Raw genomic sequence first — 27,727 nt, 5'->3', positions numbered from 1 at the left:
CCAAGACCGTCAGTGTGAGTGGAAATCTGGATGTCTGAAAATTTGGTTGATCTAGAATACTTATCGTAAATGGCCAGATATCTTCAAATGAATGGAAAATTTACCTGATTTGATCTAGGCAGAAATTGATTCACTGAGATAATTGTTCATTCTATACAACTAATTTTAATAATAATAATTCAAGTATTTGCTTCCAGATAAACAGGGCTCTAGAATTACCCACTTTTATACTGCTCCTTACATCTTCCTAAAAGTAAGCAGCATGTGACTAACTCTTAATGGGTAGTCTTAAGCAAACATCTGAGGTCTTTTTCCTGCTAGAAAGAGCTGAAATTCTCTTTTTCCACCTTAAAGAGATAGTTAATACTGCCACTGTGGTGTTGTAATAAAATCCATAAAATTTACAGGTGCTTTCCATTTTACAATTCATTTCAAGCACAGCCCTGATTCCTGAGAGGGAGAAATTGAGCGTCAAGAAATGAGTCTTTCTTCTCTAGCTGAGATCATGTCTCTTTGATCATGTCTTATGTCTGGTGCTATTATATAATGTTTCTACCATCAGAAATTTCTCTCGTGACCTCCTCTGGTGGTGGTTATAAAGGAATATCAGCCAGGATTATAACCAATAGTTCTAATTTGCTTTCTCAGACTATCCTACCTTGGATAAGAAGAGTCACAGCCCTCTAAGTAAATTCAATTACAAGCTCCAGTTCATATACACTTCATAGGTTTGGACCTAAGTAGTGTGACCACAAGAAATGGGAAATATTAGCTCTGACTTAAAGTGAAGCTTCTATGTGGGAATTATTTTCATTCTACAAATGAACAATTGTTTTAATTTGCTAGATGACTCTGGAATTATCCCTCTGTGACTATCCAGCTCTGGACCGAAGCTTAGAATATTCATCTAATGGAACTGAACAATTGCCTGGCCCGATTTCACACATAAAGACTGGAGATTGTACTTATAAAAGTAATTGTCTTTTTTCTTCTACTTTTATCTGTAAACCCAACATATCTGACAATTGAACATTCTTCTCACAAATTAGCCCAGGGGCTAATTTGCATAGTCACAGATTAAAGTGGGATGTCCCATGTCTCAGGAGCCTCTTTTGAAAAGGCTCTCTGGCTTGGACTAGAAAGAGGACTTTGAAAAGGCTTAAGAGGATGTTTACCAATTAAGGCCCAAATATTGATACTTACATGATGGACATGATACCCCTTGGGGAGGAGATCTTGACAAAAGCAAAATGGCAGGAGAGAGAACCAGAACAGAGAATATTTGGATTAGGAAGACTCTGTAGCAGGTAACATGTATTTGGTTCTTATACTTTTGGACTCAGTCAGTGCAACGTGGAATATGGTCCTGCTCCTTTGGCTTTCTAGCTTAAACCAGTTCATCTAGTTTAGTTCTGATGTAGATGGAGCCTGTAAGAACAAAGCCTCTCCATGCCAAGCATGCTCTGGCAGACAAAAATGTTGACCTGGAGAAGAGGCAGCAGGCTCAGCCAGAGTTGGGAGAACTGTCCCTGGAAAGGATGTGAAAACAACAGATGTAGGCCTCAGAGGAGAGCAGTGGGCAATTATGGTACCAACTGGAATTGCAATGTGGTCTTTTGGTGTCTCAACAGGATATGTGGCTATAGTAGCAATAATAATAATAATAATAATAATATTAACACATTTTTTTGCTGGGGTCTTTTCATATTTGATTCTCATAATAATCACATGAAAGGGCTATTATTATCTTTTTATTGCAGATTAAAAAAAAAAAGAAGTTGCAAAACTTGCCTAAAACCACACAGCTATAAAATTGAAACTAAGATTTAGACTCATTCTGTCTTGAACCAAAACCACATCAATGTCACAAACAATAGAAATTGCCCCTGCAATGAATGAGCCTTTAGTGACTCAGGGATTTGGGCTAACACATTCTCAATAGAACCATCTTGCCAGTAGTGGTCGGTATTGGAAAATGATGGGCCATGGCTGGAGTGCCTGGCAGGAGAATTGTAGGAACAGAGTAGGGTGATAAGAAGCAGAGGCAATGCAGTAGAGTGACCCCTGGTGATGGAAACAGAAACCAATATCAATATTGACATCTGTGCTTCCCTTCTAGTCTGGTAGCATTTGAAGGGCAGGAATTATATCTTATTAATTTTTGTATTTTCAGCACCTATGATAGTATCTGGTATATTCAAAGTGGTAAAAAAATTCTTAAATGGTTGAACTCAAGGTGGTTACACAAGACTCAAGGTAGCAGGGAGGTGGAGGTCAGCCAGAATGGACAAGATCCGTTGCCAACAGGGTGATGCCAGAGAGACTCTGCTGTATAGAGGGTCAAGTCTACCCCAATTCAGCAGGGTCATTGGATGCACAGGAAGTAGAGGACATTGCAGGGGTTTCCCTCTACATGACAAAGAAAGGCAGAATTCTATGACAGGTAATTTTTACTTTGAAGGAATATGATATGATATATTTATTAGTTATTAGGGGCTTATTATATGTGAGTCACTGTGCTAAGTTTTGAGGCAAACAAGACTCTCAAAGTCCTTCCCCATAAGAAACTTACCAAGTGGTTATAGGCAACTAAGCAACTATAATGCAATATAAGAAGTACATTGGCAGAAGTACAGGGTGCAATTGGAGTAAATATTAGGAACACCTATCCCAGAGATGGAGGTTCAAGGACAGCTTTTTAGAAAAAGTGGAATGAGGGGCTTCCCTGGTGGCGCAGTGGTTGAGAATCTGCCTGCCGATGCAGGGGACAAGGGTTCGAGCCCTGGTCTGGGAAGATCCCACATGCCGCGGAGCAACTAGGCCCGTGAGCCACAAATACTGAGCCTGTGCATCTGGAGCCTGTGCTCCGCAACAAGAGAGGCCGTGATAGTGAGAGGCCCGCGCACCGCGATGAAGAGTGGCCCCCGCTCTCCGCAACTAGAAGAAAGCCCTCGCACAGAAACGAAGACCCAGCACAGCCAAAATAAATAAATAAATAATTTTAAAAAAAAAAGAAAAAATAAAGAAAAAGTGGAATGAGGTATTCAATTTGGATTAGACCTGGGTTTGAAGTCCTATCCTGTCATTTTGTAGCTGCAAGACATTTGGGAAGTTGTTTAATCTATCAGAGCTTCAGTTTTCCCATCTTTAAAAAAGGGAAAGTTAAAATTGACCATTCATGTTTATCCACTAATTGTATGAATTAAAGTATTTAAAGCATCACGCACAGTGCTGGGCACAAAACAGATGCTTAAGAAAGTTTTCATCCATCCACATCCTTCCCTTTTTTGTGGAAATACTAACATACAGTGGTGGCCATGCTGGCACATAGTACACACATTCAATAAGTATTTCTTGAAATGACCTGAATCTCAACAAAACAATACATTTTGGTCAAGTTTTCCATTTTTTCTGGGATATTTGTGTTTTTAGCATCATGTAGAATCTGCAGTCATGAGGTCATGTAATGCAGTGATAGCATCCAGGTAATGCTTCACCTTATCAATCAAAAAAAATTCAACTCTTATGGGAATGCAGAATACCTTAGAGTGCTTAGATAATGTTTAGCATAGGCAGGTAACTTATGGGTTCTTGGTTTTTCAGAATGGTTGCCCATATGTTGGCAAAATTTTCTTTTCTTGGGTATGTATACAGAGTCTGGAAATACTAGATCAGGGGAGTGAAGTGTTTTAACTGCAGAAGACAATCTTTTTTAACTTTGGCTCCATAGAGACTGTCTCATAAAGTGACGTGTGAATTAAAAATTTAGCAGAGATGCTAACAGCGTTGTCCTAACAGTGATTAGGATGACCGTATCTCCTTAATCCAGCAATATGCACCAATTTGCAATGCAGGTAACTAATATAGTGGCCAAGAACATTCCAGTCCCAGCCATTCCCATCATTGTGGAGACTTGGCATAAGAATTCCAGGTTTCCACACGCAGACTTAACAAAACCCTATCCCTGTTGACTCTTGCACAACAATAATGACAGGAACACAGGAGCAACACTTCTGCAATCAGAAACTTCATGATATCATGAAACCAAATATCTATTCAACACAAGTGCTGCTTCCTGGAGGAGACCTCGGGCCCTTTGTGTGGTTGGAGGCACAGCATCTTCTAAACTGCAATTCTCAAAACACTTAACAATTCCCATTACTTTATGAGTAAAAAGAAAAATCCTAGGGGCATTCGAAGATATTTGGCTCAGGACTTGAAGTGTGCCAGTGCCCTATAAATTTTTTCTTGCTTTGTACCCCTAGGCTCTTTTGCATAGATTTCGTTCACTTCCAAAGGGAGGAAAAACTAGAAATCATGCAGATAGTCCTGAGAACCAGCATTAAGATAAATACAAAAAAGAAGTTATGCAAACAATGGAGAAGAGGGCAGCGGGGTCTGAAGTTGGCTTGAAATCTGTCTTTCTGAAGGACTGTGAAAATGGTGATGAGAGCATGGAGCACAATGAGTTCAAAAAGGCTTTATTGGGGCTTCCCTGGTGGCACAGTGGTTGAGAATCTGCTTGCCAATGCAGGGGACACGGGTTCAAGCCCTGGTCTGGGAAGATCCCACACGCCGCGGAGAAACTAGGCCCGTGAGCCACAACTACTGAGCCTGCGCGTCTGGAGCCTGTGCTCCGCAACAAGAGAGGCCACGATAGTGAGAGGCCCGTGCACCGCGATGAAGAGTGGCCCCCACTTGCCACAGCTAGAGAAAGCCCTCGCACAGAAACGAAGACCCAACACAGCCAAAAAAAAAAAAAAAAAAAAAAAACACCAAACAAACAAAAAAAAGGCTTTATTCATCCTTCTATTTATGACTCTTCCACTCTTTGGTCCAAATAAGTTTCCCCGAATTGACTTTGTTTCTCTTCCTGTGACACAGACACTCTTAAAATGCCTGATTACATTTTTGCAACACTTAGAGTTGTGCAAAGTACATTTTCCCATCTTTCATATAACAATCCCACCCTCTTGTAAAGCGAGACAGATGACATTTCCTGCATTTGACAGTAGCAGAAGTAGATATTGGGGGATTTAGAACAGTGGGGGAGTTGGGGCTACAGACCAAAGTTTCTTGATTTTCAGTCTAGGTCTTCCCGGTAAATTATGCTTCCGCCCTGATCCTGGCTGTTGTTGAATTTCAATACGAGGCTGATTTCTTCATTATTGATTAATGACATGAAGTTGTATCATCAGCAGAGGCACATAATGTGATTTCCCTTTCTCTTCTCTTCTGAATCATGGTGAAGCCATTTATGCTGTTATAACCAAGTTCCCCCATCTATGAAATAGAGGGACCAGGTGAAGAATCAGGGAGAGTTAATATCCTACCCTTTCCTTCTATAGATGATTGTGTGACTATATACATACATGAGATTATAATTACCAGGTAATCCATTTGTGCTCTGAAGGAAAAAGAAAGATGTCTTATAAATCTAAGGCATTATCATTATTTTTATTGCTTGGATTAATTGGGTCTTAACACAATATAACAATAAAGATGTTATCAAGATATATTTTAATTGTCTGTTTTGAGGTAAAAATGTCAGGTGTGCAGAAATCTAATTGGATGCCAGGGTATGACAATTCTGTAACTTCTCACTATATGTGGAATCACTCTAATAGTTGAACTGCCTGACTTTTGTCTAATATTCCTCAATCTCTGGCTTTTTTTCAGCTCCTTTAATTATAAATAATATGATTTTATCAGGTATCTTGGCATATGTTACTGGTATATTGCAACTTAAAGAAATCTCTCTATTAGCATTTACTATTTTCAGACTGTCAGTCTCTGCCTGGTTCAGATCTCATCATAGAGTAACACTCAACCTCCTCTAAAGGCTGCCAGGCACACTATCCCAGTATCAATGGGTCTAGCTGGGCATGATGTTAACACTTCTTCCTCAGTGAGCAGGGGAGTTTAGGAGAGTTTGCCTGGGTTTGAATCCCAGCTCCAGTATTTACTTTATAAACAGGGGTGATCATATTCCTGGTTTGACCTGGACAATTCCAGGTTGTCTACTATGCCAGATTAATTATTATAACTCCCCCTTTCACTCTCAAATGAGCCCTAGCCACTCTATATATGTGGCACCCTGGACAAATCACAACTTCTTTAATCTGTCCCTTTTTTCATCTGAAAAAATTTTGAAAACCTTTGAAATTTTGGAATACATAACAAGTATTAAAGAAATATCGACTATTATCATTGTGTTTGGCATTGTTGCATCTGTGGGCCTTTGGAGGAGGATGAACTTATTCTGTTGCTCTCCCATGGCAGTTCTGAAAAACAGCTGCTGGAGTCCATCCTTTATAGGACTCTCATCTGACAATCTATCCATCTCTGGTTTAGGTTAGCAGAACACCTGGAGTTTTTCTGCTTGATACCTCTCATTCTTGGTTGAGAAGATCTTTGCTCTATTCCAGGTAGACATCTGGGCACTGACAATGTTGTGTCCCAGGCTGGGCTGGATACTACTCTTCCTCAAGTCATATTAGATGGATTTCTCTGGATACCTGGGCTCTGCCTCTACTTGAAAGTCTTGACCTCTCACACTGGCATGCCCACTTCTCTCCTCAGTGATTGGGTGATGTAGGGTGAGTGGAGCCGTAGAGATATGATGCAGCCAAACAAACAGTGAGGAAGGGAGGGGAACTGTGGGAAAAATGTGAAGAGCCAGGGGGCCAGCCAAAGCCGAAGCCCTTTAGAGAAAGTGGAAATCAAATGTCAGGTACAGACACCAGGGACCAAGGGCAAAGGCAGAACCCAGGTTATCATGTAGAGCCAGGAGCCTATAGTATGACAGCTGCAGGTTCAGAGCAAGAGCAGACGGAATGCAAATAAGAAAGGCCTGGGTGGTTGCTGCAAAGAACACTGAGATGTCTTCTGCTTTCTTAACTGGCTGGTTTGAGTGGTACGTGAGAGTGTCACAGGCTTGCAGAGACAGGGGTGAGTGGACTGTCTTCCACTCTCAGATGGATGCCTTCTTGGGTATGAATGCCTTCTTGGAACTGGGCTGGAGTTGTCACAACCTCATCAATTTATTCTTGATTATGATTCTTGACTCCTCCTTGGCCCTTTGCTTGTCCTGAAATCCCACTAAATCTCTTCTCAGAACTCAGTCTGACTTTGTTCTCTGAATGATGTGACCTGCTGTTGCCTAAGTCTCTCCTGGGAAATGAAGTGGTCATCCACAGCAGGTGAGAATCCCATGCACAGCCTCAGGACAGGATTTAAAGTTCCATACTACAATCCAGATTCCAAGGATGCACTGGAGAGTGGGTGTTTCTAGACCCAGACAACATTTTGCACATTGCTACCTGTATTAGCTCTATTTTCTTATGTTCTGTTTTCTTGCTGCTCTGACATCAGAGGCTTCTGACCTCTGATGACCCAGAGAGGGACTGCCCCTTCCAGGGTTATCTAATTCCTAGAGATAGTAAAGGCTTACCTGCAAACATGGCATTGATATGCAAACCAAACAATTCTAACCCCATATCCCCTTAGAAAGTCTATGCCCCTGCCTTAATCACCCCAAGGCCAGGTACTGGATAACTAGGGACCACCTCTATAGCCCAGAACCCACTGGAATTTTTCAAACTATCCAGTCCTACACCTGCTTACGTTGCCTCATGGTTCCTTTCCTAGAGAAGCACAATCAAGGCTCCCGCCAGCAGTTCCTTTCTCTATGCCTGCTCATCTTGCCTTGGTGCTTCCCAGTGTTGCCTTGAATAACATGTTCTGCCACGACTCCTGTTTCTAGGGGACTAGGAGTATAATAAAATGTTCTTTTTCATGACAATGATTTTTGTGTCTGTGTGTCTTACCACACCTGATTAAAACAAATTCTGGGCATGATTAAAACCCCTCTCTTAATGCTCTGGTATTATAGTTGTGCTTCACTATTTTAGGGGTGAAGACTAAGCTTTGCTCTTCTCAATATCTGCCCTTTCTCATAACAAAACACTTTGAACATAATGAATATATGTTATAAGTAACTGGAATCTTAGATGGAAGGTTTTTCTATCTGGGAAGAACTAAGCCAGGTCTACATCAAGTTTGGGAGAATGACATCTGGTCTTGATTGAGGCAACCTTAACTTCAGCTAATAAACAATGTGAAGAGTTCCCACAGATGCTATAAGTGGACATGCTCCCTTGTGCCCTCCAACCATGCTTTTCTTTTTCCTCAAGACTTGTGTCCCAGATTTCAGAGGTTTCAGCAGACTGTACAAAGTGAGGATTCTGCCAAGTCAGAGAAACAGAGTCATAGGCTCACTGCATTTTTTATAATGTTTCAGACGGGAGTAGCTGTGAAGGGGGGACAATTTTCAGCACTCAAATTCTACCTGATCAGCATAAAAATAATTTCCTGCTTCACCATAATTGCATACTTCAGCTTTTATTTCTTTCTGCATTTACTGGGACCCTGAGGTTTCAGGGCATCTAAACTGTTCATGGTTTACAATACAGGGTTCTACAGTCAATTCTTATTATTTGTAGTAGTTATGTTCTATAAAATCACCACAAACATTTAATTAGCAAATACTTAACCATTATACCTAGAGGAAAATACAGCGTTAGTTTCCTGCAAGCCTCTGTTCACAATATTTTCATTAACGTATCCATACCTAACCTGTATTTCTGTTTAAAAACACCATATGCATGTGGTTGTCTCACTAACATTGACCTCACAGCCATCAGCACTCTAACCATGCCTGAGTGAAGCTGACCTGACACTCACATTTTCTTGGTCAGGTGCATCATTGCCTTCTTGCACTCAGCACACTAGACAGCACCTTAGTATTATGCTTGAGGGACGATTTAAACAGTAAAATTATCCAAAAAAGCACAAAAAAATGGGGGGAATGTGGCATTCAATAGACCCCCAAAGGACACTTGCTTACAGTATGAGAGCTGAAACAAGAAAGCACAGCATAACCTTGTTCAAACTCAGTCAGGAAAGGGCACATTGGGCAGCTCAGATTTCTCACAACTCTGAGGATATCTGTGAATAACTGCAAAAGCACTATGTATATCGGTTTTGGGATTACAGATGCATTTTAATGAATAGGTGAACTTACGTATATGAAATCCATGAATAATGAGGATCAACTGTACAAAATCATATGGGAAGACCCACAGCACTCAAACGCCAGCTCTTCCAAAATTCTATTCTTGACCGAGCCTACAACTCTTCATTCACAACCCACTCTATCTCTGCCTAGTTTCTGTCCCACTTGTCACTTTGACCTCCTGGAGTTCTGTTAGTTTCAGCCTCATTTCAAACTTAGGAACATTGATACAACTACTTCCCTGGGCTCCTACTCATTGGGTTTTCTTTCATCTTGTGATTTTTTCCTTCTCTACCTGCTTCAGCATAGCATGTGAGCTCTCTAGTATATACATAGGACTCTTTTTTATTAACTCACGTCCATGGATAACCTCAGTGGATATCCATGAAGGATATCCCAATATCCTTAGGGCTTGACACCCTCTGGGGCTCCCACTCCAGAGAGTCAGCCCTGCACACCCAAAGCTGAAACTCGCTTTATGACATACAATGTCTACTTGCTCTACTTGCTCTTAGTACAATGGAAATCCTACTTCATGGGACAGCTAATTATATTTTTCAATAGTTTTAATTGTGAGAAAATCATTCCTTCCCTTAAAGTTTAGATTTGAATCTCTATAATTTTTACCTTCAGATCTCAGTAATTTTATTATCATGATACAGTGTATTGATTTACTAACTCTTTGACCAATTTTGCTGATAGCAGCTGTCTACTAACACTATCCTAGTTTGTGAATTGTATTTCCAGATTAATTACAAAACCTACATTCTAGGGTGAAATATGAAGGTAATATCCAAACACCATAACTATAACACTAGTACAATAATCCACACAAGACAGCATTTTCCCCAGGTGGTAGCTCATGAGTCAGCCAGGTGGAAACGGAGGTTAGGCAGGCAGTTTGTTAATGGTAACTTGTGGCAAAAGTCTTGGCTGGAATATGTAACTACTGTCTGAGTGCAGAGTTCCAAGGATAGAATCAGTAAAATTATTGGGACTGTCGCACTCCAGATGGAGAGATTATATTATGTTGTTATAGCAGAATCATGGAGGAACTGATTGCAGCAAGTACATATAACCTGATGGGTATTGTTCTAGGGTCTAATTATTATCTTGATCTGTTGTTGGTATGAGGACACTGTACTGTCACCAGACTCTATATGAGCAGAGGAATGTACTTCCTAAAACTGGGAAATCAACTGTGGCTCCCAGTCAGATATGATACAGTCTCCTTACAATTTGACTGAAAGGTGGCCTGGAGATACTGTATAGTTATCTCTAGAATTATAGAGGATTCTGGCAGAGAAAGTCAGGCATTACCTTAGTTAGTTGTCCATAATGACCAGACTGACTTTTTGAGAAAGCATGATGTCATTTATATAATTCATATAAGACCTTACCAAAGGGTGCTGCAACCTGGGAAGTGTTAGTGAAAACTGAATGGACTGAACGTTGGTGTTCCCCAAAATCCATATGTTGAAACCCTAAATGCAAATATGATGGTATTTGGGCATGGGGCATTGAGAGATAATTAGGTTAAATGAAGTCATGTGGATGAGGCCCCCATCGTGGGATTAGTGTACTTACAAGAAAAGGAGGAGAGACCAGAGCTCTGTCTCTCTCCACCATGTTAGGATGTAGAGAGAAGGTGGCTATCTATAAGCCAGAAAGAGTTTCACCAGAAACTAAATCTGCCAGCACCTTGATCTTGGACTTGAAAGAAATGTCTGTTGCTTAAGCCACTTAGTCTATGGATACTTGTTATCGCAGCCTGCGCTGACTGAGACAGAGACAAGTCCAGTTATTTAGGATATGTAGGTGCCATAAGCCACGAGACACAGATCCAACATATAGAAGATCTGGGGCCACTCAATATCTCCTGTGAACAAGGTTAAGGTTTTTAAAAAGCCCTGGTTCCCTCAGCAAGACGCCAAAGCATAGGATGATAATTTGTGCTTCGGTGTCCTTAGTGGGAAATATAGGGAGAAAGAAGCCAAATGTGATTTCAAGGGTAATCTTCTCCTGAGATAACATTTAATCTGGGAAGTTTGGGGCGAGCCTAACTGAAGCATGTCCTGGTTGATGCTCGTGTCATACGAGGGCTTCCACAACCTAACAGGTTTAAGCTGTTAACCTGGTTTCCAGCTCACAGGCCCACTGTGGAGTTTGGATATGAGAGGTCATTTCCTGGGGATTGAGAAAAGCTTATTTGCTCCCAAATTCCTCACAAATTCATTTGCAGAAGGCAGGTATGCTTCAGCAAGACTGTGCTGAGAAAAGATGAAAAAGTGTTAGCACAAAAGCTGAGGCATATTGAAAGACTAGGTGGAGAAAAAATTAACAGGGAGTTAAAGTAAATTACCACACCATAATGTAGTAGAATTGAAGTATTATGCTAGAGCAGTGAAGAATGTAGGATTTGCAATCAATCTGCCTAGTTTCAAACTCCAATCCTACCTTTTATTAACTGTACGACTTTGGGAAATTTATTAAAGTCTCAGTATCCTCACTGGTTAAGGTTTACTTAACAATAAAAGGGAACCAGGAAGATGTGTTTCATATAGAATGGATAAGAGAACAAAATGACATGAAGCAAAGAAAAAGAAAGTTGCATAGTGATTGGCAAGTAGTAAACCTTCAATAAATGGCAGCTATTATTATTGGCACTATTATAGATTTTGATGTCTTAATTGCTCAGAGTGGTACCAACTAATCTTATAAAGTTATCATGGAAAGGCCTACTTTTCTCCAAATGCAGTTAGTTCTCCTCAGCTTGGGTCAAATTCTATGCGAAGTAGAAAGATAAAAATGTGAGCTTTGAATGTGCTTAGGAGATGGCTCCTGGAAAAAGTGGCATACACCTGCCAGTAGGATGCACAAGCTTGTGCATGAGTGCTTTAGGATGGGGATTGTCATGTTGTGACATTTTATTAACCAGTCAAATGGGTGGTTCTTTTAAAGATTTGTTAAGGGAATAATCACAAGAATAATAAATTCATTTTAGTTATGGGACATATAATCAAACTTGGCATTTAATTAATCTCAGGATATATTAGGAAGTGATGATCTATAGCAACTTTTGATCAGAAAACTTTTTCTGCAGAGGACCAGGTAATAAATTTGACTTTGTAGGCCTGGCCATAGTTATCTATAACAACTACTCAATTCTGGCATTGTAGTGTGAAAGTAGCCACAGATAATACATAATTATGGGTGTGTCTGTGTTCCAATAAAACTTTATTTACAAAACAGATGACAGATTGGGTCTGGCCCATAGGCTGCAGTTCTCCAAGCCCTTATCAATAGAAACTAAGCCCCTCTATTTGTATATTTACATCTCAGCAATCCTAATATACTAAAGCTAAGGTATTCAAAGATAGGTTCTTGGTTGAGTTGGATCTGAAAAGAAAAAAAAAAGTCAAGGAAATAACCACATTTATTATGATAATATTTTCTCATTCTTTTTCTTTTCTTCTCCTTTCAATGTATCAATTGTTTGAAACATTTTATTATCTAACAGAAAACCATTACTTATTGACCTAGTCAGCAAATATTTATTGACCTATGGTGTGAAAAGCATTTTGTTATGTGATAGAAATGGAAAAACAAATCAGGGAAAAACTGTATGTTCAATAAGCTTATAGATTGTAGGTAAAATAGTTATGTAAACATAATTATAACTTGGCATAGTGTCCTATAATAGAGGTGTCCTATACACCAGCTGAACACCAGGCCCTGCCAGCTCTATTTTCTATTTTTTTTTTTTTAGGATTTTATTTAGTTTTTTATAAAGCAGGTTCTTATTAGTTATCCATTTTATACATATTAGTGTATATATATCAATTCCAATATCCCAATTGATCACACAACCACCACCACCCTGCCACTTTCTCTCCTTGGTATCCATACGTTTGGTCTCTACATCTGTGTCTCTATATCTGCCCTGCAAACCAGTACATCTGTACCATTTTTCTAGGTTCCACATATATGTGTTAATATATGATATTTGTTTTTCTCTTTCTGACTTACTGCACTCTGTATGACAGTCTCTAGATCCATCCACGTCTCCACAAATGACCTAACTTCGTTCCTTTTTATGGCTGAGTAATATTCCATTGTATATATCTACCACATTTCCTTTATCCATTCATCTGTCGATGGGCATTTAGGTTGCTTCCATGACCTGGCTATTGTAAATAGTGCTGCAGTGAACATTGGGGTGCATGTGTCTTTTTCAATTATGGTTTTCTCTGGGTATATGCCCAGTAGTGGGATTGCTGGGTCATATGGTAATTCTATTTTTAGTTTTTTAAGGAACCTCCAAACAGTTGTCCATAGTGGCTATATCAATTTACATTCCCACCAACAGTGCAAGAGGGTTCCCTTTTCTCCACACCCTCTCCAGCATTTGCTGTTTGTAGATTTTCTGATGATGCCCATTCTAACTGGTGTGAGGTGATACTTCATTGTAGTTTTGATTTGCATTTCTCTAATAATTAGTGATGTTGAGCAGCTTTTCATGTGTTTCTTGGCCATCTGTATGTCTTCTTTGGAGAAATGTCTATTTAGGTCTTCTGCCCATTTTTGGATTGGGTTGTTTGTTGTTTTTAATATCGAGCTGCATAAGTTGTTTATATATTTTGGAGATTAATCCTTTGTCCGTTGATTTGTTTGCAAATATTTTCTCCCATTCTGAGGGTTGTCTTTTCGTCTTGTTTATAGTTTCCTTTGCTGTGCAAAAGCTTTTAAGTTTCATTAGGTCCCATTTGCTTATTTTTGTTTTTTATTTCCATTACTCTAGGAGATGAATCAAAAAAGATCTTGCTGTGATTTATGTCAGAGTGTTCTTCCTATGTTTTCCTCTAAGAGTTTTATAGTGCCTGGTCTTATATTTAGGTCTCTAACTCATTTTGAGTTTATTTTTGTGTATGGTGTCAGGGAGTGTTCTAATTTCATTATTTTACATGTAGCTGTCCAGTTTTCCAAACACCACTTATTGAAGAGACTGTCTTTTCTCCTTTTATATCCTTGCCTCCTTTGTCATAGATTAGTTGACCATAGGTGCGTGGGTTTATCTCTGGGCTTTCTATCTTGTTCCATTGATCTATGTTTCTGTTTTTGTGCCAGTACCATATTGTCTTGATTACTGTAGCTTTGTAGTATAGTCTGAAGTCAGGGAGTCTGATTCCTCCAGCTCCATTTTCTAACCTCAAGGCTGCTTTGGCTATCCAGGGTCTTTTGTGACTCCATACAAATTTTAAGATTTTTTATTCTAGTTCTGTAAAAGATTCCACTGGTAATTTGATAGGGATTGCATTGAATCTGTAGATTGCTTTGGGTAGCATAGCCATTTTCACAATATTAATTCTTTCAATCCAAGAACATGGTATATCTCTCCATCTGTTTGTATCATCCTTAATTTCTTTCATCACTGTCATAGTTTTCTGTATACAGGTCTTTTGTCTCCCTGGGTAGGTTTATTCCTAGGCATTTTATTCTTTTTGTGGCAATGGTAAATGGGAGTGTTTCCTTATGTTCTTTTTCAGATTTTTCATCATTAGTGTGTAGGAATGCAACAGATTTCTGTGAATTAATTTTGTATCCTATAACTTTACCAGATTCATTGATTGGGTCTAGTAGTTTTCTGGTGGCATCTTTAGGATTCTCTATGTATAGTATCATGTCATCCGCAAACAGTGACAGTTTTACTTCTTCTTTTCCAATTTGTATTCCTTTTATTTCTTTTTCTTCTCTGATTGCCGTGGCTAGGACTTCCGGAACTATGTTGAATAATAGTGGTGAGAGTGGACATCCTTGTCTCCTTCCTGATCTTAGAGGAAATGCTTTCAGTTTTTCACCATTGAGAATGATGTTTGCTGTGGGTTTGTCATATATGGCCTTTATTATGTTGAGGTAGGTTCCCTCTATGGCCACTTTCTGGAGAGTTTTTATCATAAATGGGTGTTGAATTTTGTCAAAACTTTTTCTGCATCTATTGAGATGATCATATGGTTTTTATTCTTCAATTTGTTAATATGGTGTATCACATTGATTGATTTGCGTATATTGAAGAATCCTTGCATCCCTGGGATAAATCCCACTTGATCATGGTGTATGATCTTTTTAATGTATTGTTGGATTCTGTTTGCTACTATTTTGTTGAGGATTTCTGATCTATATTCATGAGTGATATTGGTCTGTAATTATCTTTTTTTGTAGTATCTCTGTCTGGTTTTGGTATCACAGTGATGGTGGCCTCACAGAATGAGTTTGGGAGTATTCCTTCCTCTGCAATTTTTTGGAAGAGTTTGAGAAGGATGGGTGTTAGCTCTTCTCTAAATGTTTTATAGAATTCACCTGTGAAGCCATCTGGTCCTGGACTTTTGTTTGTTGGAAGATTTTTAATCACAGTTTCAATTTCATTATTTGTGATTGGTCTGTTCAAATTTTCTATTTCTTCCTGGTTCAGCCTTGCAAGGTTATACCTTTCAAAGAATTTGTCCATTTCTTCCAGGTTGTCCATTTTATTGGCATAGAGTTGTTTGTAGTAGTCTCTTAGGATGCTTTGTATTTCTGCAGTGTCTGTTGTGCCTTCTCCTTTTTCATTTTTAATTTTATTGAACAGAGTCCTCTCCCTCTTTTTCTTGATGAGCCTGGCTAATGGTTTGTCAATTTTGTTTATCTTCTCAAAAAACCAGCTTTTAGTTTTATTGATCTATGCTATTGTTTTCTTTGTTTCTATTTCATTTATTTCTGCTCTGATCTTTATGATTTCTTTCCTCCTACTAACTTTGGGGTTTGTTTGTTCTTCTATCTCTAATTTCTTTAGGTGTAAGGTTAGATTGTTTATTTGAGACTTTTCTTGTTTCTTGAGGTAGGCTTGTATTGCTATAAACTTCCCTCTTAGAACTGCTTTTGCTGCATCCCATAGGTTTTGGATCATCGTGTTTTCATTGTAATTTGTTCTCTAGGTAATTTTTTGATTTCTTCAGTGATCTCTTGGTTATTTAGTAATGCAATGTTCAGCCTCCATGTTTTGTGTTTTTTATGGTTTTTCCCCTGTAACTGATTTCTAATCTCGTAGCGTTGTGGGCAGAAAATATGCTTGATATGATTTCAATTATCTTAAATTTACTGAGAATTGATTTGTGACCCAAGATGTGATCTATCCTGGAGAATAGATAGATCTTCCGTGTGCACTTGAGAAGAAAGTGTAATCTGCTGTTTTTGGATGGAATGTCCTATAAATATGAATTAAATCAATCTGGTCTATTGTGTCATTTAAAGCTTCTGTTTCCTTATTAGTTTTCTGTTTGAATGATCTGTCCATTGGTGTAAGTGAGGTGTTAAAGTCCCCCACTATTATTGTGTTACTGTCAGTTTCCTCTTTTAGAGCTGTTGGCAGTTGCCTTATGTATTGAGGTGCTCCTATGTTGCATGCATATATATTTATAATTGTTATATCTTCTTCTTGGATTGATCCCTTGATCATTATGTAGTGTCCTTCCTTGTCTCTTGTAACATTCTTTATTTTAAAGTCTATTTTATCTGATATGAGTATTGCTACTCCAGCTTTCTTTTGATTTCCATTTGCATGGAATATCTTTTTCCATCCCCTCACTTTCAGTCTGTATGTGTCCCTAGGTCTGAAGTGGGTCTCTTGTAGACAGCATATATATGGGTCTTGTTTTTGTATCCATTCAGCAGGCCTGTGTCTTTTGGTTGGAGCATTTAATCCATTCACGTTTAAGGTAATTATCGATATGTATGTTCCTATGACCATTTTCTTAATTGTTTTGGGTTTGTTTTTGTAGGTCCTTTTCTTCTCTTGTGTTTCCCACTTAGAGAAGTTCCTTTAGCATTTGTTGTAGAGCTGGTTTGGTGGTGCTGAATTCTCTTAGCTTTTGCTTGTCTGTAAAACTTTTGATTTCTCCATCGAATCTGAATGAGATCCTTGCCGGGTAGAGTAATCTTGGTTGTTTGTTCTTCTGTCATCATTTTGCATATATCAAGCCACTCTCTTCTGGCTTGTAGAGTTTCTGCTGAGAAATCAGCTGTTAACCTTATGGGAGTTCCCTTGTATGTTATTTGTCATTTTTCCCTTGTTGCTTTCAATAATTTTTCTTTGTCTTTAATTTTTGCCAGTTTGATTACTATGTGTCTTGGCATGTTTCTCCTTGGGTTTATCCTGCCTGGGACTCTCTGAGCTTCCTGGACTTGGATGGCTATTTCCTTTCCCATGTTAGGGAAGTTCTCATCTATAATCTCTTCAAATATTTTCTTGGGTCCTTTCTCTCTCTCTTCTCCTTCTGGGACCCCTATAATGTGAATGTTGTTGCATTTAATGTTGTCCCAGATGTCTCTTAGGCTATCTTCATTTCTTTTCATTCTTTTTTCTTTATTCTGTCTGCAGCGGTGAATTCCACCATTCTGTCTTCCAGGTCACTTATCCATTCTTCTGCCTCAGTTATTTGGCTATTGATTCCTTCCAGTGTATTTTTCATTTCAGTTATTGTATTGTTCATCTATGTTTGTTTGTTCTTTAATTCTTCTAGGTCTTTGTTAATCATTTCTTGCATCTTCTCGATCTTTGCCTCCATTCTTTTCCCGAGGTCCTGGATCATCTTCATTATCATTATTCTGAATTCTTTTTCTGGAAGGTTTCCTATCTCCACTTCATTTAGTTGTTTTTGTGGGGTTTTATCTTGTTCCTTCATCTGGTACATAGCCCTCTGCCTTTTCATCTTGTCTACCTTTCTGTGAGTGTGGTTTTTGTTCTACAGTCTGCAGGACTGTAGTTCTTCTTGCTTCTGCTGTCTGCCCTCTGGTAGATGAGGCTATCTAAGAGTTTCCTGATGGGAGGGACTGGTGGTGGGTAGAGCTGGGTGTTGCCTTGATGGGCAGAGCTCAGTAAAACTTTAATCTGCTTGTCTGCTGATAGGTGGGGCTGGGTTCCCTCTCTGTTGGCTGTTTGGCCTGAGGCGACCCAACACTGGAGCGTACCCGGCTCTTTGTTGTGGCTCATGGTGGACTTGGGAGGGCTCACGCCAAATAGTACTTCCCAGAACTTCTGCTGCCAGTGTCCTTGTCCTCATGGTGAGCCACAGCCACCCCCTGCCTCTGTAGGAGACCCTCCAACACTAGCAGGTAGGTCTGGTTCAGTTTCCTATGGGGTCACTGCTCCTTCCCCTGGGTCCTGATGCACACACTACTTTGTGTGTGCCCTCCAAGAATGGAGTCTCTGTTTCCCCCAGTCCTGTTGAAGTCCTGCAAAGAAATCCTGGTAGCCTTCAAAGTCTGATTCTCTAGGAATTCCTCCTCCAGTTGCTGGACCCCCAGGTTGTGAAGCCTGACTTGGGGCTCAGAACCTTCACTCCAGTGGGTGGACTTCTGTGGTATAAGTGTTCTCCAGTTTGTGAGTCACCCACCCAGCAGTTATGGGATTTGATTTTATTGTGCTTGTGTCCCTCCTACCATCTCATTGTGGCTTCTCCTTTGTTTTTGGATGTGGGGTATCTTTTTTGGTGAGTTCCAGTGTCTTCCTATTGATGATTGTTCAGCAGTTAGTTGTGATTCTGGTGCTATCGCAAGAGGCAGTGAGCACAGATCCTTCTACTGTGCCATCTTGAACCAATCTCGTGCCAGCTCTATTTTCTAGTATGAAACTATTTCTTCTGTCTTCCACTAAGTAGTTTCATAAGGTTAGTAACATGGGGGCAATATTACAATAACAAGGACACACCATCCATAATAAAAACTTAGGTAATGTTCTGTTCATTGGATTGGATTTGCTGATTCAGTTCCTTGGGACCTCCCAAATATCTCAGGAGAGAGAATTAATTTGGGGGGAAAAAGGATTCACTTGGGGCATGAGGAGCAAAAATTGAAACACCCTTTAGGCATGTGTGCTACGTCATTGTTTCCATTTTTTTTTAATATCTAACTAATTAGGGGAGAGAGAGAGAGAGGGAACTAGCAGCAGTCAACAGTAGTTGATAATTTATTTGCAAAATAATGCCATTATAAACAAAATTATCTGATACTTTCACCATCTTTGCATAAAACAAACACTATTTTAACATCAAAATTATCAGGAAAGATATAAACTATCTGGTATAATATAATCTGTCTGAAAAATTACTATATTGTCTTTTTTTTCTCTCAGGGAAACAGGTGAAAATTTTATCGCATATCTTTATCAACGCACCACAGATCAGACATGGGAACTCCTGGACTAGATTTCAAACATGGACAGGATCTGCATAGTCTCCATCAGCAGGGCAATGTCTTGTAGGTGATTCAAGAACCTCTCCTGGCGCTGATTCAGAGAGGGCACATTCATTGCCTTTTTTGTAATGGACGTGGCCAGAGGGGTTGAGATGTAATCAGTGAAGATGGTGTTTATAATGCACAGGGGTGAGTCCTTTTGGATGTTCTGTCATCAAGTATGTAGCTTCCCCTATTTCAGTGACGAGGTCAGTGACAAGAATTGGCAAATCTGATCTTATCACCAGATCCCCCAGTTTTAACTTCCATTGTCTTTGCTGCCGCCACAGAGCAACTTTTGAAACTAGTGCCTCATAATTGAATGTGAGCCAAGCTGCTACAATGATTACTCCTGCAGACAACATGGCATCTTCAAGTGAGGGAGATATGAGTCCATCCTCTTGGCTAAGGTACTCCTTAGTTTATAGGCTCATACTAAGACATTGTTCTCAAAGCATTGTTCTCCATGTCAGGGTGGCTGGATTAGAAGGTGGCTTGAGCAAAAGCCACACGTGCCAGAACAGTCCTCCTTTCACAACTGCCTGCACCATAGTGCTGGGCCTGGATCACATGCCAGATCCTCCCCTGCTCCCTCTCTGCCACGCTGGATTTAACTTGGTCACCCCTAATCTTCTCTAACTCCAAAGCATCTTGGGCAAAACTATCTCAATTCATCAGAAAAGGTCTAATAATATTGATCTTCAGAATGAAAGTGGCCAGGATCTCTAGTTTTTCCCTTCCACTTGGCTCCCTAATCCCTACATAAAACATAATCACCTTCTTCCCAGAGAGGGACTCTGATCCAAAGGCAGTGTTTTTCAAGGCACAAATGGTTCCTTTTCACCATTCAGCACAGCAGTGATCGCAAAATTAACTTACATCTGCATAATGAAGGGGGAAATTCATACATGACACAGGACAATACGATTTGCTTTGAGGTGATTTTCTGTCTTACATTGTCTAGGAATGCCAGGCAGCCTTTAAATAACAACTCCTCTCACTTTACTTCCGCTTAGCTTGATCCCTTGTTAATTTGGTTTACTGTTCAACCAAAATGTAAGCCAGTTACTCACATTTTTCATTAAATGGTACACTTTTTAACGAGTGTATATAATTGTCATTTCAGTTGACTGTAGCTTCATACTCTTAAATGTGGCTATCACTGCATTAAAATGTTTGCCTACAAGCTGAAAACTACAAGCTGCTTTAATATCATTTTTTCCAAAGTGCTTTGAGCTCTTCAGTTTGACAGGAAAACAGAAATCCGGATGATTATTTCTTTTACAGTCTTAAAAAATGTCGACACAGTCTAATTTTATTTAATTGACAAGATAAAGAGCTATGCTTGTACGGTCAGTGAAGACTTCTGTATGGAATTTGAACAAATATTTAGGTTGTAACAGTTGTAACTTTCTCCATTACAAATTCTATGAACTCTCAAGGCATCAGTATTTCTCCATTCCTTTCTAGCTTCTTGGGACATTACGAGAAGAAAGACAAAGTGAGAGGATGTAGAAACAATTGAATATATGGGTCACAAAACTAAAATCTGCCTACTTCATAGGATGAAAGGGAAGGAAAGAAATAAAATCTCACGAAAAGTTAAAACAGTAGTTAGGGAGCAGCTCTTCAGAGAAAGAGATAAAAGGAAATGGCAGAAAGACCAAGGGAAGCTGAGTGCTTAGAACAGGCAGAGGTGCTCCAAGGCTTGGAGTGATTGGCTCAAAGAGAGCACAACATTAAAGGAGGCTTTGAAAACACCTCAAATGCAGAATGAAAAAGGATAGTTAAGTGGGGATTACTTTATCTTGAGGAAGGACATGTTTTATTTATGTCTATATAAACAGATATAAAAAGTTATATTGCTTCGCTTGTTTCTTTTTTTTGTTAGAAACAACGCTGTTTTGTAAAGATGGACACTGGGCTTGGCTTGAGCAGATCAGATGGTCTGACCCTGATTTACTAGAAAGAAATTCTTGAAGCATAAGGCAAGAAAGATGGTATTCAGGGTGCTTGAAAAGAATAGCGGCTAATCCATGGCCCTATAAGCTGTGGAGTTGTGGGAAATGTTACAGGTAAATGAAAGGAATGATCCATGTAACCTCAATGAATTTGAGCTAGAAAATGGGGGAATTGGAAGGAGATGAGTAATGGAATCAAATATGAGACTTTCCTCCTCTCTCCCAACTTAATTTTTTTTAAGTCCTCTTTTCTTGCGTGCTTCCAAACAGCCCAGTGTTGTGTTTCTAATATATTCCTTGAGTGGGATTGTCCTCCTGATTCTTCTTTCTGCTGGCTGTATTGCAGGAGGGATGAAGCAAGGAAGGCCCTAAAATATACCTTCCTTGATTCCCACCCTCAAACATAAGTCCTCAGAAAACTTAAAAGGTGAATGTGTATGTGTTCTTTACTGTAGCCTAAAAACTCGAGACGATCAATTTTCTTAACCAAGCGTCTCTTTCTGGCCAATTGGTGCTGGTGCATATTTCTACCACAATAGTTCTCACAGAGAATCAATCTCATAAATCAATATAATTCCAACCCAACCCATATCACTACCACCACTACTGTCACTACTTCTTCTACCATGGTGGCAACCATTACAATTAGCTAACATTTATCAAGCACTTGCTATGTGTGGAGCACTACATTGAAACTTTTCTATACATTAACTCATTAAACTTTACAGTAATCCTCTAAGATAGATGCCCAAATTCATATAGCAAGAAAATCTCAGAGCAAGAACTCAAACTTTGATCTGATCTTTCATTATATTATGCAGCCTTGTTATTTGATGTCTTGGGTATTTGTTTTGTCTGTCAGTACTGCCTGACCTCTTTCCCCTAAACCATCACTCCCTTACTGCTTCCATCTGCTGCAGGTTGCTCTCTCTGAGAGGAGCATTCCACAAAGTCCTGGGGCCCTGAGGGTGGGAGCTTTTACTTAGCTGAAGGGGTCTGCCTCTGTGGCTGAAAGATGGATGTTTTGAGTATCTGTGCAATGTTGTTATCACGTGTTTCTCTCTTATTATGGTTTGCTGAAGAAGATCACAGTCTACTAGGGCTCTGTGACTCTGGTGGGTACCCCAGCCAGATAGTCAGTGTGATATTCCCCGTGGTCTCTTCCTTCATCAATTGTAGACCTTCTGTGGTCTTAAGGGATGGCAGAGACCACATCAGTCTGCATCTCTAAGTGAAATGTCTCTCCTGCATAAGTCTACATTGTACCATAACTATAGAAAGTAGTGAATCCATATTGTATTGAATTACTGAGAGTGGGGTTCTTTGTTACAGTAGCTGGTATTACTTATCCAAACTAATACATCACTGTACTGGTATTACTTATCATAGTAATAAGGATGATACTTATTACTTCCTTTCATCCTTACACATTTTACTAAAAGCTTTGGCTTTCACCAGGATGGAAATAATAAAATAAGGGAAGAAAAGAGGGGATATGAAAAGGAGAGAAGAAGGAAAGAAGGGAGGGGAAAATGACAAAATAAAGGAGGGAAGGAAGAAGGATTTAGGTATGTCATTTTGATAAGAAAAAAGACGTACAGTAGTTATACCAGTCCCATCTCTGGATACATTTTCCAGATCTTGTTTGTACACATTGTGGTTTGTGGCTCACAGATAAGGATATCGACCAAGAGACAGATACACATGGACTGTCTTCCAAAACCACCAAGCAATTCTTTGATTCTCAGTGGACACTGACTTGGTGTCTTACAAACTTAACTCAATTTTGACACTATGTATCTGGAGAGAGCATCAGATCCCACAAGTCAAAAGGTTTAGTGTCACAAGACTGCCCCTACTTCAGATGCCAACTGCAAATCCAGGTTGTCACTTACACTCCTGATTGACTGGCTATAAACCAGAGATTCCCATGATCCCCTTCTCAGCTTTGATATTTGTTAGGATGGCTCACAAAGCTCAGGGCAACATTTACATTTACCATTGTATTATCAAGGATATTATAAAGGATACAGATGAACAGCTAGATGAAAAGGTACACAGGGCAAGGTCTGGAAAGTTCCCAAGTGCAAGAACTTCTGTCCCTGGGGTGTTCTATGCCCTGGCCATGTGGATGCATTCATGAACTCAGAAGTTCATCAAATCTCATTACGCAAGAGTTTTCACAGAACTTAATCTGCAGCCCACCTCCCTTTCCCCTTTCCAGAGGTTGCTGGGTGCAGCTGAAAGCCCCAGTCTTCTAATCATTGGATCTTTCTGGTGACCAGCCGCATTCTAAGACTATCTAGAGGCCCCATTTTAAGTCACTTCATGAACCTAAACCCAAGTGTGCTCAAAAGGGGCTCCTTATAAATAACAAAAGACACTCCTATCACTCAGGAAATTCCAGTAATTTTTTAGGAGCTTTGTGCCAGGAACTGGGGAAAAAGTCCAAATGTATTTCTTAATATACCAGAGGTCACCATTTCTAGAATATGCTCCTCTGGCTTTTGAGCTCTTATTCTTCCTGAGAGCTATCACTCTTCTCCCCATTCCTCTAGGAACATATTTTCTTCTTTTTTTGAAACAAATTTTACCTTTTGTTAATGACCACTTTAATCATAATCACTTCAATCTTCAGAAATGATTTCAATACACATTGATTTTTCTCTATCATCTCACATTTTGTCTTTCCTCAATCATTTTGTCAATTAGCCACATATTATTTTGCTTGAAATTATTCTTATTTCTATATATATAGTTTATGCAGATAGATTGAAAGCTCCTTGAGGCCTGAGAGGGTGTCTTGTTCTTCTTTATTCATAGGGGTATCAGGCATAATATAGATGCTGGATAATTAATAGATTTCCATAATTATTATTTGAAGACAGGTTCCTATCTATCATGATTATGTAATACCTTAACACGTTTACATGTTCATGAAAATTAAATATGAGGCAAGGGTTTATAATAGTGAAGGAACTCATTAGAAAATTCATGAATCATGATTCTCAAGATAAGATTTCTGTTATTTTAAGAGTGATGTGATATTGGGATCACAACTTTCATTTTGTTTAAATATAAACAATTCTATAGACCTGTAGTCTTTGTAGCTCATTAGAGACATTAATAGTGCCAAGTAAGGCAACCAACTTTAGCTCAAATAAACAAATGATTAGAGATGACAACTGAAATTTAAACCAAACTCTCATGGCTCTCTTCACCCCTCTGCACATTGTTCTCTGTTCTATTACCTGTAACATACATGCATTCATAGAGTAGCATTCACAGACGCTGCTTCTATTCAGCATAGAACAGCTTTATATTTTTAAAAGATATTATTGTGTATATCCATAGGTACAGGTTTCCAAAAACTTCCTACAAAATTATCATCATATTAACAAAGCAAAACTTCCTACCTCTATTTTGCACCTTGCTTTATCAGTTCTGCTATGGAAGCTTTTTAGGTTTGTAGGTCAATGGAGTAGAAGAAAAAACAAGACCAGGAAAAGAGAGGCAACCAGGAGCTGGAGGGTACCTGGGGAAAAGGAGTGGAGAGTGGAGTTGAAGCTTTGCACCCTGGCCAACTAGGTCCAGGAGGGTGATAGCATTTCAGAAGCCGCTGACAATTCTATGGCTTTCTTTTAACTTAACAGCAGAAAACAATGTCTGGCCAAAAGTGCTATTTCCATTTAAATGTGTGAATGGGAGACATTATGTCCACATCGTATTAATTTGAGATGTGCTATGTAAAGAAAAACTGAAAGTGTCCCATTTTCTCTTCTTACGCCCCTGAGTTTCTTAATCTATTTTTAGCTTTTGTCCTTTCAGCTCAGCCAGGAGCTGCCTTGAGACTCAGTCTATGGAAATGTGCTGGGCTCTGAACTGAGCTGTAAAGAATGAAGGTGAAGTTTTGAGCTGCTAGATTCATGGCTGGGGTTTTTACACACACATAAAATATGAATCTCAGTTGTATACAAAGCTGAACCCATCGTGCCAAAAAGATCCCAGTCAAGCAGGCCTGTAAAATGAAATCCTCTTGGACTAATTTAAGGAGACCTGAGTGATATAAATTGTGGCCTGCTCAAATGCAGGAAATAAAAAAAAAAAAAATTCCAACTTGAATACATGCTTCTCTCTTGGTGCCGTTGGCAGCCCTGGTGTATGAGCAATGGGAGCAAAAAACAGACCCAGAAGTTAGATCTCGATTCTTTTTCCAAATAACTCTGCAGCTCCCTGTTTATACTGGTCTTGTGGGCCTAATGAAACCCTCTTCAGTGAGAATTTAATACAGAGATAAACTTTTCAATAAATAAATTGCTCTGAGTTGGCTCAACGCTAATGCCTTTCAGTGTGGTATAGCCACTTCTCTGGAATTGGTATGCATAGAAGGAAAATGCTCGTAAAACCATTCCCGATAAAAGAATTAATTCACACAGAACACTGAGCCGGAACCTCTGCCTATCAGACTAAGATTTCTCTATTTTATTCGATTTTTCACTAACCGTCTTAGAGGTCTTTTGTTATCTGACTAGGTACAAACGCTCAAGGTCCCTCTGACCTTCTTAAGCAGGCACTTAAATGGCTATTAGAGCAATTAAATACTGTTGTATGTAAAAAGATTTCAATATCTGTTTAGGAGATTTCACGTAGTAGAAGGAGATGCACTGCAAATAACATGTGTAACCTTGAGGATGAGTTTCATTAGAAGCAACATTCAAGCTCTTATCTCCTATAAGAAATTAACTTGTTAGGATTTGAGAAGTGCATCGTCTTCATACACTGGGAGAGAGGATGTGCTCTTTTCTGTAGAAGATAGAAAATAATTTCTGTGACTGTCACTTAGTTAAGTTTTTAGACAAAGATACTTCTATCAAGTCACCAGGTATTAATTTAAAAATATTTTTTCTATTTAAAAAGATTTTAACAAATATTTTTTGAGCATTAGCCAGTGTTCAGGGCATTCATAATATTCCAGACCATGATCCTTTCCTCAGTAAGTCAATTAATGTACAGAGAAGACAGCATAGTCATGAATATTTTATCAAAAATTAGATTTCCACTTTCTTGTGGTATACATGAGAATCTTAGAAATCAAAATATGCTTTTCTTTTCAGTTTCAAAAACAGAACAAAAACCTACAACTTTGTGCAAATTGATGTGGCTTATTTCTCCAAGTGTTGGGTAAATTGCTCTCTTCCAACCTCACATCATTATAAGAGAGAATGATTAATGTTGTAACCAATTTATAAGGGGTTCATAAGTATTAAAACAAAAGTGTAATAGAAAGTAGACACTTTCTATTACACTTTTGTTTCAAGAAACTGTTTTATGAAACACTGAAAAATATATTTTATATAAATATGACAAAAATTTTTGAACATAATATATAAACACTTGCTTATAATTTTTCTTTTTTTTGCTGTCTAGGGAAAAATTTTCCAAAAGAAAATGTGAATCTCCAATGTATCGTCGTAATATCATTATAACATAAAGATAGTTTAGTAAGCCAAATAAGAATTTTCAGGAACTGTTTGCTACTGAGATGTGTGCTATGTAAATCCAAAAAGAGCATTGCAAATAGATCCTCTAAAATAGAGTCGATATTTTTTTTCTTTGAGAGTCTCTCTCAAATGTCAAATGTTCTCCTGTTTCTAGTTTCTATAAGATAAGATTTTATTTTCTAATATACTTAATCAAAACTTAACTCTAGTGGTTACTATTTTTATAAGGTTATTCTAATAGGACCTTTTACAAAAATGATGGGCCTGAGCTCTGAAGTTCAGAATGTCAGGCCTGGAAGTTTGCTATAGCTTCAGGGCAAAGCCGGTCTTATTCTGGGGCAGAAATGGGTGCCAGAGTGATCAGAGGCATACTAAAGTCTTAGAATTCAAAGCCTTCTGTCAACCTAATATTACTACAGAGTTTGAATCCTGGTGTTAATGATTTCTTTTTATGCTTTAGCCAGGAATGGCAATAGATTTCACTTCATTTTCCAATGTTGGCAGTGGCTGCTGGGACTGCATCTTTAAGATTGTTTGACTGCTAAAAAGATCAATGGAAAAGTGTAATACGATTGTTTAACAATGTCTGTCGTGGGTCAGGGCTAGATTGTACTGTATCTGACAACCTTCTGGGTTATCAATTTGGCCATATAAAGCATAAATACCTCCTAGGAGGGTATTTACTATGCCTGTTATTTCGTCTTTGGAATCCTTTTATTTGGGTAAGCATATTTACACATATGTACACATGGATACATGTTTATATATATATTAACATACATAGATAATTATAGATATTGGGAATATATAAATACATGTATTTATATTTTCACACAGATTGTGAGTGTAGAGCTCAATGAAATTTTACAAAGTGAACATATTAATATAATTACCACTCAGAATGAATATCAGAATAGAAACAA

Source organism: Balaenoptera ricei, chromosome 1, assembly GCF_028023285.1.
Source record: "Balaenoptera ricei isolate mBalRic1 chromosome 1, mBalRic1.hap2, whole genome shotgun sequence".
Classification (NCBI taxonomy): domain Eukaryota; kingdom Metazoa; phylum Chordata; class Mammalia; order Artiodactyla; family Balaenopteridae; genus Balaenoptera; species Balaenoptera ricei.
The sequence above is the reverse complement of the archived record's forward strand: the minus strand, read 5'-3'. Positions refer to the sequence as shown.